This window comes from Heptranchias perlo, chromosome 6, assembly GCF_035084215.1.
Source record: "Heptranchias perlo isolate sHepPer1 chromosome 6, sHepPer1.hap1, whole genome shotgun sequence".
Classification (NCBI taxonomy): Eukaryota; Metazoa; Chordata; class Chondrichthyes; order Hexanchiformes; family Hexanchidae; genus Heptranchias; species Heptranchias perlo.
Window position 1 is genome coordinate 45,993,467 of NC_090330.1, and position 16,327 is coordinate 46,009,793.

A 16,327-nucleotide genomic window follows, 5' to 3' on the forward strand; every position below is an offset into this window, starting at 1 on the left:
TGTGGCCGGGATGGGATTCATTTGCCATGCTTTGCACGTCGGAGCGTTTCGCTCACATGAAAGCATCGCCGGACTCACTGCGAAGAGCAATTAATTTATTAACAAGGGGTGGGTGCAGAAATCAATGAGAAATATGCGTGCGGTGATGAACAAATTGTAGACAGAATAGGGGTGCACCCTGCTCTTGGTTCACTCCGAGATGACAGCATATTGACGCCGACTGCACGATGAAGTGCGGGGTTTTTTTTTCTTTTTGGAAAGTAGGTCAGTAACTTCAATTTTCAATCTCCTTCCGTCATTGTGCTGAAATTAGCTGCTCGTTATGTAAGATGTTACGACGTTTCAAAATACGCTAACGTTAAGGCAGTTGTCAAGTATTTTTGACATGATGGTCTTTTTGATTTTGAAACGGCTGCGCTTGAAAGTAGATATTGTAGTAACCACAGCAGATACTTTTAAAACTCTGCAGTGAATGAACTCTGAACAATTAAAAGCAGGTACACCTAGACACACTGCGTAACATATTCAATGGCGACTGCAGTGTTGCTATAACCAGGGAAGAGAGACTTGTGGAAGGTGATGTGGCTGGAGTTGAGCCGTGGAGCTGTTCGTGTGGATAGAAATGGAAGTTTGCGGGCAGTCTTTTGGTGATGGCTGGGACAAATTCTGAAGAGCGTTCCCTTAATGTGATCAAATCACTGATAGAGGGTCTATCTTATTCTTGGTGGATGGAAGGAGTTGGCTTGATAAGTGTTCCAAGCTTAGATGGAAACACACAGCAGTTTAGGCAGTATCTGTGGATAGAGAAACACAGAATTAACGTTTCAGGTGGATGACCTTTGGTAGTTCTGACGAATCGTTAACCTGCTTTATTTCATAGATACAAAGCAAATTCCATTTTTTTAGCTTAGTCTCTCCTATCTCCTTGAAAGCATGGGGAAAAATAATAAACCGTACTTTTGTGGGCTGACTATCTAGTTTTTAGCATTACCTAGAACATAAGAAATAGGTAGTCATGATGTGGAGATGCCGGTGATGGACTGGGGTTGACAATTGTAAACAATTTTACAACACCAAGTTATAGTCCAGCAATTTTATTTTAAATTCACAAGCTTTCGGAGGCTTCCTGAGGAAGGAGGAAGCCTCCGAAAGCTTGTGAATTTAAAATAAAATTGCTGGACTATAACTTGGTGTTGTAAAATTGTTTACAATAAGAAATAGGAACAGGAGTAGGCCATACTCGCATTGAGCCTGCTCTGCCATTCAATAAGATTATGGCTGATCTTCTACCTCAACTCCACTTTCCCACCCTATCCCCATACCCCTTGATTCCTTTAGTGTCCAAATATCCTTCAATCTCAGTCTTGAATATACTCAATGACTGAGTATCCACAGTCCTCTGGGGTAGAGAATTCCAAAGATTCACAACCCTCTGAGTGAAGAAATTTTTCCTCATCTAGGTCCTAAATGGCTGATTCCTTATCTTGAGACTATGACCCCTGGTTCTAGACTCTCCAGCCAGGGGAAACAGCCCCTCAGCATCTATCCTGTCAAGCTCTTTAAGAATTTTATATGTTTCAATGGGATCACCTCTCATTCATTCTTCTAAACTCCAGAGAATATAGGCCCATTCTACTTGATCTCTCCTCATAGGACAACCCTTTCATCCCAGGAATCAATCTAGTGAACCTTTGTTGCACTCCCTCTAAGGCAAGTCTATCCTTCCCTAGGTAAGGAGACCAAAACTGTACACAGTACTCCAGGTGTGGTCTCACCAGAGCCCTATATAATTGCAGTAAGACCTCCTTACTCATGTACTGCAACCCCCTTGCAATAAAGGTTAACAAACCATTTGTCTTCCTAATTACTAGCTGTACCTGCATGTTAACTTTCTGTGATTCATGTAAAAGGACCGAAATCCCTCTGAATACCAACATTTCTTAGTCTCTCACCTTTTAAAAAAAAAAAAATTCTGCTTTTCTATTCTTCCTACCAAAGTGGATAATTTCACATTTCCCACATTATACTCCATCTGCCACCTTCTTGCCCACTCAATTAACCCATCAATATCTCTTTGCATCCTCCTCACAGCTTACTTTCCCACCTTCTAACTGCAAAAACGACCTTCATTTCTAACCTCCAGCTCCTGGCCAAGGCTATCTCTCACGGTCCTCTGTTCAAAACCTGACTGCCCATGTTCCCTTTTTCTCTCTGTTAATTCTGGTCCCAGGAAGCAGTGGGGCTCTCTCCCTGATGCCTTTCTGGGTAGGAATTCACCAGCAGGCCTGTCAGCCAAACCGACTATCCCTTTCCCTATAAAAAACCCTAGGCTGTGCTCAAATGAACAGAAACATCCTCACCACAATGAGTGTGAATATTTGTTTGGCCACTTGAGATGAGATGTTGAATTGCTTTATGTCCCTGGTTATCCTGGCTTGTCTGGCTTTAATACACATTCTTCAATGCCAGCAGCCTGTGGCCATTTTAAACCTGTGCAAATTTACTTTGTTTTAAAACATGCCTCTTAAGCATAACTCAAACGCAGAATTATTTCTGTGAAGAAAAAGATGAACAAAAATCCTGAAATGTGAATGTCAAATGGCCTTTTCCTATTCCATGCTTTAGTGTACCAAGCTATTGTATGTGAAATTCCTTATACAAGCGAAGGAGACCAAAGGTTGGATATTCCTGCTGGTAGTAATTATGTGTGCTGGGAATGGCAAATGATGATAGAGTTGGCGATCACTGATTAGCTGCACATTAATGGCGCCCATGTGGCCATCTGGGCCTGCAAGCACAATATCATGGTCTGCTGGTTTGTGCTACTAATAACCTGCATGTTGGGAAATCCAGCAGTGTAGTGAAATTTGACAAACCTGAGATGCTGTTGTTGCTGGTTAGTGCAAAAGGAGTTGAAGAATGCATCAATCAATAGTTTGAAACATGTGTGGGCAGCATATTGACTGCTGATGTTCCTTGTACTAACTTGAAAAGAACCAGAAGCATAACAATTCAGGTTAGAAATGGAAGCAGGCCACAGGTGACACAGCTGTTGAAATGGAACCTGCAAACATCCCTGGTATCTCTTTATTTGTCTATTTCAGCAACCTCAGTGAAAGGGGAGCATTTGAAGTAATGCCCACAGGTTGCAAGTGTGTGGCAGCAAAAACAAATGAACAGTGCCATTTTAAGGGATCTGTTCACGACATATAGCCTGACTGGCCTTTAGCATCCATTTGAAATGAGCAAGATTACTGCACTGCATGTACAGTGCATGAAGCCAGGAAAATCACAAGCTTCCCCATTAACTGTTATTTAGAATCAAATTTGCATTAGCAATGAATCTACTTCATATTCTGTGTGAGAGCGCATATTGCTGGCAGATAACCAGGTCAGGAACTTAAAGTGCAGAAGTGGGCAGAAAGCTACTCCATCAATGTGCAGCTGATCAGTGACCACCCACATTGTATCATGCAAGTCAATGTCCATTTCCTAGGGAGCATGCTCTGCAACTTTGCAATACCAAGAGGCTAATGATGGAGGAGGAGGAGGAGGAGGAGGAGGTGGCAGTCAACTCTCAAACAGGACGCAGACACTGATCAGGTGTTTTTATAATAATATCAAGTGCCGCCAGGAAGGCTAAGGTATCAAGCGTTAATCCAAGAGGCATTCAGTTAAGTAACTAGATTGCACTGTTGATGCTTGGTTTACCTTTTCTGGATTGTGGAAGTATGCAATATACTGCAAACCCATAACTTTACACATCTCATGGCTATGAAGCAGTCCCTCCAATATCCAAACAATGGAATCTCTGTTTCAGCATACCAGTTGTATGTTCCAGAAGAACTTGGGTGGAGATGTGAGCTTTGTTGCATCTGTGTTTTGCCTCTGCTGGTTTCTGAATGGGTCCTTAGCTAGGAATGAGTGAGTATTATTGATTCCTCCAGCAGCCATGCTATGCTTTCAAATAACAATGGGATAATGGACTGGCACAAAATTAAGGTATCACGGCTGCTGCCAGGCAATTGCACATTAACTTACATTATTCTGTTCCTGTGTTCCAACATCATCTGTACATTAATGGAATGAAAACCTTTTCCTATTTATATATGCCATGGGATTGTTAATGGGTTATCTGGCCACATGTGTGCTGTCAATGAGGCCTTGCACTTTTAGAAAGCCTGCTAACTGATAAAAGTACTGCATGCTTTTGTTCTGTTGCCTATATTGCAATGGGAAAGTAATGAAAATATTTCCCATACCAAACAAGGCTTTTATCACTTGTTTTGTGCATTACTAGACTGAAGATCAACTAAAGCTGCAAATGTCAATAGTGATCGCTTGGAAGGATCCAGTTTTGTAAAAAAATTATGTTGTGGTGACCTTCACCCTCACAAGCAGGGCTGTTCCTGCTGAAGATCTTACTAAAGTCGGGCTTTAGGAGAAGGCACGACGGCCCTTCTTGCAAAATGTAGATTCAAAGACAGGCCTCTTCAAACATTCCCAAATAGGTGTGCATAAGTCTAAGAACTCAGATCCTGGGATGAGGGTGCCAGATGTCTGAAGTACATTTGCACCTGCTTTTGTTCCCTCTACATGAACTCTTCTTCTGGCAAGTCTTCTTCACTGCCATTGGGCTGCCAAATGGAATTCCCATACTAAACATTGTGGTTGCAGCTAATGAAAAAGTATCTACCAAAATAGCTTTGCAATACAAAAATAAAAAGCAGCAAACACCAACAGCAGATACAATTATGTGGAAAGCGCAAAAAAGAGAACTTTGAACACTAAACTAAATGTGAATCACACCTTTTTAAGACTCAAACTTCTAAAAGGCAGAACAGGAAATCCCAACTCTGCTTCTCTTAAACAGATGAACAGAGCTGAAAGAGTGAATTGGTGAAAAAGTTAAGTTCAGCATAGGACCAATTTGAATACAACTGACTCAAATTAAGAATTTCTTTCTTTTTCTTTCTTTTCACAGACAATTGACGTAAAGTGAAGCCATCATGACTGCTGAATAAAAGCAGGCATTGACCTTTATGAACCTGTGTTGCTGGTCATTGACCACCTGGACACCAGTGGAGCGTAACCCCTGGCAGTTCATGAAGGCTATGGAATTGTGTGTAGGGGATCGGGTGGATATATAGTTGCATCAATAATGCCCTGTACTTTAGAGAATCCCGCAAAGGAAGCGCTACCAAAGGCAGTTGTCCTCAGGCATTCCCTGATAGATGTGACTGGGTCTGTAGCAATCAAAAATCCAACTATAAAACCTCCAGCTACCAAAAACCTATTAGTTCAAGTTTTAGAAACTAATTTCTTCAAAGTCCAGAATGTGCTTGCCCTTCACTGACTATTTCATATGGGCAAGCTGAAACACAAAGCAACTCATGTGAGGGAATTGGGGATTCATTAAATCATTACCATAGATTTCAATATTGTAATACAATTTTTGCATCATTCTTGGCACAAAGATTAGTTGCTGCACTAATTTGAGTGGGGATGACGGCAAATAGGAATCTTGCTCGATTTCCCAGCCTACGGGAAGGCACTCCAAGCTGGCAGAACCAAGCCTGCCAGGCAAAAATACCAGGCTATGGTTTGGGATAATAACTTCCTTACAACTGTCACTCTACTGGATGTGACCTGCCATTAGATAAATAATATATCCATTGAGTCCTAGGTGTATATTTATTTTCATCTTGATTGTGCTGATGTGGCTGAGAGAGAAGTTTAAACTAAACTTGAGAAAAATGTTTATAATCAGTTTTGAAATATTAATTGGGGTACTTTTGGGATGGGGAAGAGTATAGATCAATAACCCAGTACTAATACCTAACTTAAATCATGGAAATGAGAGATCATTGAATAACAAGAACTTATTCAATAGTCAGTAATCCAAAACCTGCCGAAAATGTGTGACAGCATTTCTCATATATAATGTAAATAGTAGGTCCCTTATCATGATTATCACAGGTAATTAGGATCTGAGCATACTTTTATGTTTACTGCAGTTCCAGTGCAGCTGAAATGCTGCAATGGTATATCCATTTCTGTAATACATTAAATTTACTGAAACAATAAATCATATGAATAACTGATACCGAAAGATACTATTTACCTACCAATTATAAAACTCAACTAAGATCCAAGCAACTTTGCTTTGCTCTTTCTTTCCCAAATCTTCTTGCTTCCATTATTTGCATTATAAAACCTTTTTTCCTTTTGCTAACATGACTATAAAAGATATTTTTTCTCCCTCTTGCTTCAGATGGAGGATTTGTTGTTCTTGTTGAAGTTGTTGTTGGTGTAGCACTGCCCATGGAGGTTTTCTCCGCTACTGAGTCTCAGTGACCAACACTTGAACAGATATTCGTTCACCTGGGCCTACTTGACTGCCTGACTCCAGTCACAATGTCCAAGGTCAGCATCAAAGCCGTAAACCATCCTCAGGCCAAAGTGCAACTGCAGCCCCCCGCCCCCCCAGCAACACAAAAACACCTCATCACAACAACACACTTGGTTCAGAATTTTTATTTAAATGTTGAAACTGTATAAAACACTCTTATCGCACAGTTGTTAGTTGTAAATGTTCTGCTTTCCTTGTCGCAGGGCACTCTGAATATTGTAGTACTACAGGAATAAGGTGAAAATTGCAAATCCAGTGATGCATCTCTCACACAGAATTTTTCCACAAGAGTTAGAACTCTCCTGGACATTTCTACCTGTTTGTCATATGACATGGATTGTCATTGTGCATTCTGTATATTGTAAACCCACAAGATTAGGGTGAAAACTACAACTCCATGATACATCTTTTTCATACATCAAGATTTTGTCAACAGGATCCACAAACCCCCAGCACACAGGCTAATTGAAATTTCTAACTCAAGCCACAGATTACAGACTGAAAGGCAGGCCTATGTGGGGAAACTTCTTGCAGAAATTTGAAACTTTAAAATTAGTTATTTAGAGTTTTTTTTTAATTATGTAAAGCTTTATGTATTATGTTGTACATGTTAGGAAAGAATTCCATGGCACCATTGACCCAGCAGAAGTGTGGCAGGCTGGGACTTCCAGCTGCCACTTTGAACCACTGAGAACCCCATCCCAAACCCTTCAGACAGAGTAATTTAATTCAACAGGGCACCTGCGCCTGTAGCGGCACAACTGAGATGTCCACCCCATGGAAACAGAGGGTGCTGTTCAGAGAGGGAGGCCTGAGGCCTGGATTGGGCTGAAGAAAATAAGCAAACTTTTTTCTAACTTCCACTTAGGAGGAAAAGAAGGACCACTTAGAAATGGTCCTTGTGGGTTTGATTGTCTTTTACCGTTGCGTCTTCAGGCCAAGAAAGGGACCTACACCTGCAGTCAACAGATGTACAGATGTAGTTCCCACTGGTCCTTTTGGGCAATTTGGGCATAATTCCTGGGGAAACCCAGGAACGCTTGGCAACCCCCCAAATTGCAAATGCTGAAAAAATAGAAGTGTCCATTTCCCCAGAAGTGTAATTTGCTGGGCTGCTTTGGAGGAAAACCAGCAGATATAGGTTCTGCCCCAAATTACACCCCTGCTAGAGTTAAGGTGGAATTGAGCTCCCACACTTTGTACAATTTCTGGGCTGTTGTTTATAACTGTATATACTCACCTGCTAAAGAAAGAAAATAGAAGTTGAAAAGTTTGAAGAAATTATTTTGCTACTATTTTACATTTAATCAATTGGATATTTGGTAACATAGCAAATAAGTGCTTTTTAAACCAATCACAAATTTTTGACCTAAGAGGATGATGATGAAAAGAAAGAGGAAGTGAAGGGCAAGCCCACCCATGAGTTCCTGTGCCAAAATCCTGCTGCGTGTTTGTCTGCCACTACTTCTTTAATCTCACCGGGTGTGTCACTTGCTTTTTCACTCCCACATACCAGCTCAGAGACTTTCACCCAGGAGAAATTAGCAAGGATGTGGAACTGAGTGATTCACCGAGCTGGAGGAGTGGGTGAGAATGTGCCACAGTCCCAGCGGAGGCCAAGGAAAAGGCTGCAAATGGTTCCGGAGTTGTGGAACCCAGAAGTCATGGTACGTGTGAAAAGAAGAATGTTTGAGAAACATTACACTTACGTGCAGGCTCTGAGGACAGTCTCTTGAGATGTATGGAAATGACAGGTGCGACTTTAGAATCTACAGCCCTCATTTGCAGCAACATTGGAGTCTGCAGTAGCCCTTCACCAAAAAAGCAGACAGGGATCAGTAGGTGCTCCTTCCTCCATGGAAGCACAGCTGCAGCTCTGGTGGCAAGAGGGGACAGAATAGATAGTACCCAGCGTACTGGCTTCCGGTCCCTGGGGGGCATGACGCAGGCCTCTTTTTTTGGGATAAGATAGCTGCCATTAGAGCAGCCATCCCACTGATTAGTGGGGACACAGATCTAAGGTCTAGTGGAATAATGACAGCTGGAATAAACTTGTCTGAGGTTATCTTTTCTTAGGAATGCATCACAAGCCAGGCATCCAGTCTTCCCCCTCAGAGCACCACGCCAGTGGCACAAAAGAGGTGACACCAGGCTGCCCGGGCAGAAGCACTAGAGATGCAGCCAGCAGTAGTAAGAGGAAGCTGCCATGAGAGGGGGGTGGGGCACCCGAGAGCATTTTATGCCTAGGAGATGCCCTGGACTAGGAGAAAGAAAGGCACAATTAAACACCCAGAGAAAGCAGAGTGTTAGGAAAGAGTAGGTTGGCTTGTTCTCATTTTGGAGTTTGTTGCATTAAGGAGAGTGCATACTGATGACCTGCTTTATTATTCATGGAGATTAAGAGTCATACAGGAAAGGGTGCAGTTATTTTGAGCTGATTTATTCAATCAGGTGATTATTATTGGCATGGTGATGTAGGGGGAAAAGAGACTTGCTGTGTTGTGATGTTCTAGGATGGGTACTGGATTGAGGATTAGTCCTTTATTTGAAGGTGGGGGAGAGGGAATTAAGGCACTGGTGGCTAAGGTAGGCTGTGTTAAACAGAAGAGAAGATTTCAGTGATCAGTTGTGTCTGACACCCCTTGCAGCAGTCACTGAGGAGTCCTCTGAGTGACTGACATGGTGTTCCATTTATTTATATCTCTAAAGCTGCTAGGACCACCTCCCCAGGACTCTGGATATTGAAGTTGTGCAGTAAATACAGATTTACCAGTGTCTGCCTTTTCCTCATCTCGAGACCCTGTATGTGTCTGTGTTTCCACCAACCTGTTGACTTCTACTTTGCGATCAGTTTCACCTGGGATCTTGTTTCCTTCCTGCCCTCCCTCACTTATCTAGTTTAAATGATTCTCAATTGTTGCCTCAATGTTTCTCATAAACCAAGTAGAAACAAAGACATTTAGGTGCAGCTTGTCTCTCCTGTGTTGATCCTTTATGTTCTGAAAATATTTATATGTTGCCAGCCTATAATTTACATCCTAAGTTTACTTGGTAAACTCCCCTACTTTTCAAACAGCAAAAGTATACAGAGGACATCAGTTTGAATTGTCTGCCTTTGAGTTTTATGGGCACCCTTGCAGATGTTATTTTTAAGGCTCCCACATTATCACTCCCTATATTGTTTACCACCTGTGGTTCTCTTCCTGTCCCCTTCTAATTATCTCTTCTAACCTTTCCAATCTGCATTGCTCTAGGTCCAGGTAGACAACTCACCACCAGTGGTTTTGGTGGGTTAAATTGCCTTTTCTCATTTCATGCTTTTTTGTGTTGTTATAACATCAAATATTCAGTAAAGCCTAATTTGTTGATTGCAACTGCATTCAAATATTTGCTATCTGCCAATTGGAAGCAGTGTCAATATTAATTATCCACCTATTAGGTCACAGATAAAACCGGTTTCACCTGCCTTTAAATGAAAAAAATGACCCAGTTAGTAGTGAATGGCAAACAACCTCAGGGATGTTGTCTTTCATCATTATGCAATGAGTACACTTCAAGAATCAGCCTGAATCTTAATTGCGAGTAGTACAAGCTAAACAAGTAGAAATTGGAATTTCAGTTCAATTTGCTGCACATAAAAATCGATTGAAATATACCATGTACATGCAAATTTTCTTTAATTTAAAAAAACTATATTCTGCTTAGCCATTTCTTGCTTGTGGTAGATATGATATATTATGGGAAACAAAACAATTTCTGCAGTTACACACTGGACAGGGAAAAGTCCCCCACATAACTCTGGATCTGCCTTTGTTGCGGAATTAGCCATTCTCAATGCTGATTGGGAAAATTTTGCCATCAACATGATGTATTAATCAATCTCCTTTAACAAAGAAGCAGATTGCCCTCAAAGGACCTTTCTGTCAGGAGACTTCTGGTACTGTCACTATCTGTTTGCTAACGTACCAAATTTGACAGTGCTTATGGAAGGAAAACCTTTTGGGCTATATAGTGATTATCAGGGTGAACACTGATATTAAAATCTTGAAGGATGCTGTTTCAAATGTCAATAACTAAAGGAAGAGACTTTCAGACCGTAGAACCAGGGTGAAGGAGTATTGTATAAGGTTTATCCCTTTAGCCATATGATTACCATGCTTAAAAGTGAGTAATTTACTTTCTCCACTGATAAACAGGATAAATCCCTATGCAGAAGTAACAAAGTAACTTATGGATGCTGTCACTTCAAGAACTTGCCACACCTGGAAAACCAGGAGAAGCTCACAACAGAGTCACAGAAGGTAATAGAGCCTCATAAATGCTGGCAACTCAAAAACAAACCTGAATATATGACATATATGGAGTAATTTTGTAATCTGGCAATCATGGCCAGGAGCACATCTCAGGAAAACACAGACATACGGCCTATGATTGTTTGTCCACTAAAATAAATGGATGGAAAACTGCTGGCAGCATGCCCACAATTTTCTGAGATGCAATATTTACTAGCACCATTCCCCACAGGAGCGCTGGATTGTGGAAACACCCATTTAATTGTGATAGTGCAGTGGGGCACAGGCTTGTCATTACTTCGGCTGCAGATGTATCCAGGTTTCCATCAGTTGTATAGTGGAAATGCAGTGACAAAAAGTATGAAGATTTTCCCTCATTTCTTGCTGATATCTATTGGTATACTGAGAAACTCGCTTTACTCTCAGATAAGAAATCTATAATCTTGCTTTCCTCTACCTCCTTTGGAGTGGCAGCAATGCACAGGACCACTTGTTTGAGAGACAGATATGCCTTTAATATATTCCCACAGTCGACCCAGTGCTTACATGGTTGAAGTTATTTAATTTGTCATTGCTATCATAATTGAGTGGCTGACAGACATAAAATTCTAGCAATATGTTAACCATGATTGCTTCATAGAATATTACAGGGGAAAGCTTTGAGTATTTTTCATGCTCTTAACTAAATTGGTGCAACTCGTTAGCATGAATCTCCTCACCCTGAAACATAATAGAATATGTACCGATAAAATTTATTATAGGTAGACCATGATATTGCTCTTGCAGGGATTCAAGGGTAAAACTTGCAAAAGACGGGTTGCTACAGAACTTTTATTGGCCTACTAACTCAAAAGCCAAATTTTGTGAGACACGTGACCAATTTCAAAGTATAAATAAACCACATAAGCATAACAGGCTCTTTTGTATTCCCTAGCCATTATCAACAAACCTTTTGCGTAGGCACAGATATCATAGTTCCATATCTAACAGGTGGTAGTTGGAGAATTTGTGCATAAGAACATAAGAAATAGGAGCAGGAGTAGACCATCCGGCCCCTTGAGCCTGCTCCGCTGTTCAACAAGATCATGGCTGATCTTCTACCTCAACGCCATTTTCCTGCACCACCCCCATATCCCTTGATGCCTTTAATATCTAGAAATCTATTGATCTCTGTTTTGAATGTACTCAATGACTCAGCATCCACAGCCCTCTGGGGTAGAGAATGCCAAAGATTCACCATCCTTTGAGTGAAGAAATTTCTCCTCATCTCAGTCCTAAATGACCTACTCCTTATTCTGAGACTATGATCCCTGGTTCTAGACTCCCCAGCCAGGGGAAACATCCTCCTTGCATCTACCCTGTTGAGCCCTGTAAGGATTTTGTATGTTCCAATGAGATCACCTCTCACTCTTCTAAACTCTAGAGAATATAGGCCTAGTCTACTCAATCTCTCCTCATATGACAATCCTGCCATCCCAGGAATCAGTCTGGTGAACCTTCGTTGCACTCCCTCTATGGCAAGTATATCCTTTCTTAGGTAAGGGGACCAAAATTGTACACAATACTCCAGGTGCGGTCTCACCAAGGCCCTATATAATTGCAGTAAGACATATTAACCATGTGTCTAGGAATCCAGATGCAGTAGCTCTCGTATCCATGGATGTGGACGTCATGACTGATTCATTGCTAGAAATGTTCACAAGCTGGGTCTCAGGAAAGATTTTGCCTAATCAGATTTGTTCTCATCTCATTTACTCAATTATAGAAGCAGTGCCAAATAAAACAATTTCAATTCACCCCCTACTATCCTTATAAGAATAGGCTGGTAGAGAGGTTTAATGGAACACTGAATCGTATGCTACACTCATACAGTGAGCAGAACCTCAAGAACATATTTACTATTTGCCTACCAGAGGCACCCCAAGAATCTGTAGTGTTCTCACTACTGAATTACGATATGGATGCATGGTCCATTAACATTAATCACAGAGGTTTGGTTAGGAAAGACCAAGGACAGAAACATAGTAGAGTACGTTCTTAAATTATGGGCTAAGAAAGAACTTGCATTTATATAATGCATTTCATGACCTCAGAACATCTCAAAGCGCTTCATAGCCAATAAACTACACTTTTTAATAGTCTACACTTTTGAAATGTACTCATTAGGGAGCACGGGACACATTTTCATTCAGGCTCATTAAAAGCATTTAAAACATTTTTTTTGGCATCATTGTTAAAATTTTGTGCTGACTGAGATCAGCAATGTTGGTGTTGGGGAACAGAACATCTCATTTTGGGACCCAGTGTCAAGTATAACATGGACCAGTTGCAGAGTAAACTCCCTCTATGCTGCCCAAACAATGTTCTTTAACTCCCAGCTCAGATGAGCACTCCCTTTTGTACAAGACTTGCATTTCCATTTTGCACCAACCTTTCTTATGACCTCTTTTAATAAGACTACCAATTAGTGCAAAATTACAAATGTAAGGAATCTTGTAACACCAGGTTATAGTCCAACAGTTTTATTTGAAAAACACCTGACGAAGGACGAAAGCTCCGAAAGCTTGTGATTTTCAAATAAAACTGTTGGACTATAACCTGGTGTTATAAGATTCCTTACATTTGTCCACCCCAGTCCATCACCGGCATCTCCACATCATGCAAAATTACAGGCAGTTTTGTTCTGTGCAATTACACACAGTAGTAACAGGGTTGCCACATCACAGACCCATTTTACTTAGAAGCTAGCTGCCATGAAATAAGTCTTTTGTCCCATTTTATTTTAGGCAGGATTCAATCTGACTTCCCAGAGATGAAATGAAACACATTGGAATCAAAGGAACAACCCAGATCCTTCATCTATACATTTTAATGCTTTATATTGTTATGCTAAATCAACTATCAGTTCCACTAATTTTTATATAAAATGTTATGTGGAAACTGAGTCTGAAGTTATTTGCCTAAAACTAAACATTTACTTGCTACTACAGTAGAAAGATAATATGAATGCAGCATTTGCAAATGTGACCATGGGAGAATCAGATAATTGATTTGACAGTGTTGTCAGCTGTTTGGGAGCAACAGCTGCAAATGGTGACTTGCTTGTAAAAGTTTAATTTATGGCAAATATGCAACAAGATTCTGAATGGCAGTGTAAATAATTGCTTAAATTTGTATAGTTCAGCTCTTTTATACACAGTCTAAAATGTTAGAAAATTGTAAAATGGAAATAAAGTAACCTATGGAATTGTGATAAAGAACCTGATGGGTTAAATCATTTTGTCAGTAGTAATTTCCTTTTAAACAGTTTAATGTTTTTTTGTTCGTAAACGCGAAGGGTACATTGTTGAGAGCCTATTGTCTTTTAAAAATTGTATGCATGGCAGATTTCTTGTACGATTAGCAGTCTTACTAGAAATATTTCACTCTTAAGTAATGACCTCTTGTGCCCATTCAACACTGCAAATCCTCTCTAACTTTCAAAATGTTCCTGTCCCAGCCTTTCACCCGGGTTGAATCAGTGTGAAAGTTCTATTTTTGTAAATTTAATGTTGAAACTGTCCACACTTAGATCAAGGAATTAAATGGTCCTATTTTCAAAATGAATGTTAGAGGAGAGGATTTTTTTGTACTAAAACTAGAGTTTTGACCTTCAAATAAATGATTTTGTTTTGGATCCTGTGTCAATCATGATTGCCCTTATAATTATGTAGTAAATTTTCATCTTCACCCCCTGGTCAATAATGTGGCAGAGCATGTCATCTGCCCATTGATTTCCATTTTAAAATGGAATGAAAATTGGCTGGGTTCTCAAGGTGGGGGGTGGGGAAACTGCTCCACCAGATTACCACCTAAGTGGTGAAGATGAAAATTTTCCTCGTGTCTTGTTTGTTGTTTGCCAGGTTTAGTGGCTTCTGCAAATGTAATCCAAGCAATCCTTTACGGAGGGAGTTTTGCTCTGCTTCTAGTTATGCTGTATCTAACCTGGGAGTACTTAATCCTATTACTGAGCTCCCACATTGGAAAAAGTGTTCCAGTTCCCATCACTGATTTGCTTTTATTAATATAAAAACAAAACTGGTCCACAAAAGCTCTCTGGACATTGCTGTATATGTACACTTTTAAATTGTTTGATAGATCTCAAATTTTCCTTCAGTTTTGAAAATAAGAGCTGAACCTTCTGTTGTATATATGATAAGGTTTACCACCTTCTCAAAATAGCCATAGGGGGAGAAAGTCAACTCATGGCTGCCCGTTTTGCACCAGGAAAACAGGTGGCCAGCAGTTGAAAATTGGGCTAGGCACCTCGGCCTTTCTTTGACCTCCAAGGCCCACCTAATGCAATATTCAGGCGGGCCTGTAAATGGGCGAACAGCCTGTCAGCTGAGGTCAGGGTCGTACGCCAGACCCTGATTACAAAATTCAGGTACAAATGGGTACAAATGGGTAGAGGGTGCACTGTGCATGCACTGAGCTGCCTAATCAGCAGTCCTTTAAAGGGATTACTGGAGACTGCTCAATAAAGGCTCAGGGAAATTTGAGTTTTTATTTTTGTGGGCAGGAGTGCATCTCCTGGGCCCACCAGAAAACTCTGGCCCACTATCAGCCCGTTTGTGGGCCCCTCGGAAATGCCTCCACCCCCTCCTTCCCCCCCCCCCCCCCCCCAAAACCAGCTGGCTGAGTATAGGACAATGCTAATTTCTTGCCTACGCACAACCAGCGAGCTGCAGCAGGGTGCCCGTTTGAGGCCTGCAGCTCTCCTGCGGCATTTAAATGAGACCTGAACCCAAATTTGATTCAGGTTTCACATTGGCTACTCTGCCAACTTCGCGACCGTTTCTATTTTAAACTGTACCATTGCTTATGATTCGCATGGCTGGAGTCCTGTCCCATTGAGGAGAGGAATGTTTTTTAAATGTATTGTACAGTGAAGTGATCTTTTAGTTGCTAAGGCTGATGGTGTAGGAACAGAGCAGGCACTGGGGGAAGTTGAAAATCCGGTTTGATCCATATATCCAGATCTGTGCTATTTTAGTGCTGAGTGAGATTTTCCACCAGGCCTTTACAGTGGTCTCACCAAAAAAGAGCCATTTTAATTCATTCTCAGGTGTGGGTGTCGCTGGAAAGGTCACCATATATTGTTCATTCCTAGTTGCCCTGAGAAACTAGCCTACTTCTTGAGCAACTGCAGTCCGTGTGGTGAAGGTACTCCCTCAATGCTGTTAGGTTGGGAGTTCCAGGATTTTGACCCAGTGCTGATGAAAGAATGGCGATATAGGTCCATGTCAGGATGGTGTATGAATTGGAGGAGAACTTGGAGGTGATGGTGTTCCCTTGCTCTTGCTGCCCATGTGGTGACGGTCGTGGATTTGGGAGGTGCTGCCGAAGATGCCTGGGTGAAGTCTGCTGTGGCTCAGTTGGTAGCACTCTCGCTTCTGAGTTAGAAGGTTGTGGGTTCAAGCCCCACATCAAAGACTCGAGCACAAAATCTAGGCTGACACTCCAGTGCAGTAACTGAGAACCTGGGCAAGGCACAGTAGTGCTGTGGCATTCATAGAATTGTGCTTGGGAGAGGAGGAATAAAATAGGGAGAGAACTGACCATATAAAATAAATAGTTTGTT

At 41.2% G+C, this 16,327-nt stretch overlaps 1 long non-coding RNA gene across 2 annotated transcripts; it reads left to right on the top strand.

The window, feature by feature from the left end:
* Positions 1–203: 203 nt before the first annotated feature.
* Positions 204–14,350, top strand: LOC137322521 (uncharacterized). Of its 2 annotated transcripts, XR_010963151.1 has the most exons (5): positions 5,011–5,122; positions 6,275–6,426; positions 7,929–8,079; positions 10,609–10,713; positions 13,491–14,350. It is a non-coding gene; the product is annotated as an uncharacterized lncRNA (long non-coding RNA). The 2 variants fall into 2 exon arrangements; XR_010963152.1 differs by lacking the exons at positions 5,011–5,122; positions 6,275–6,426 and adding an exon at positions 204–264.
* The last annotated feature ends 1,977 nt before the right edge of the window (positions 14,351–16,327 follow it).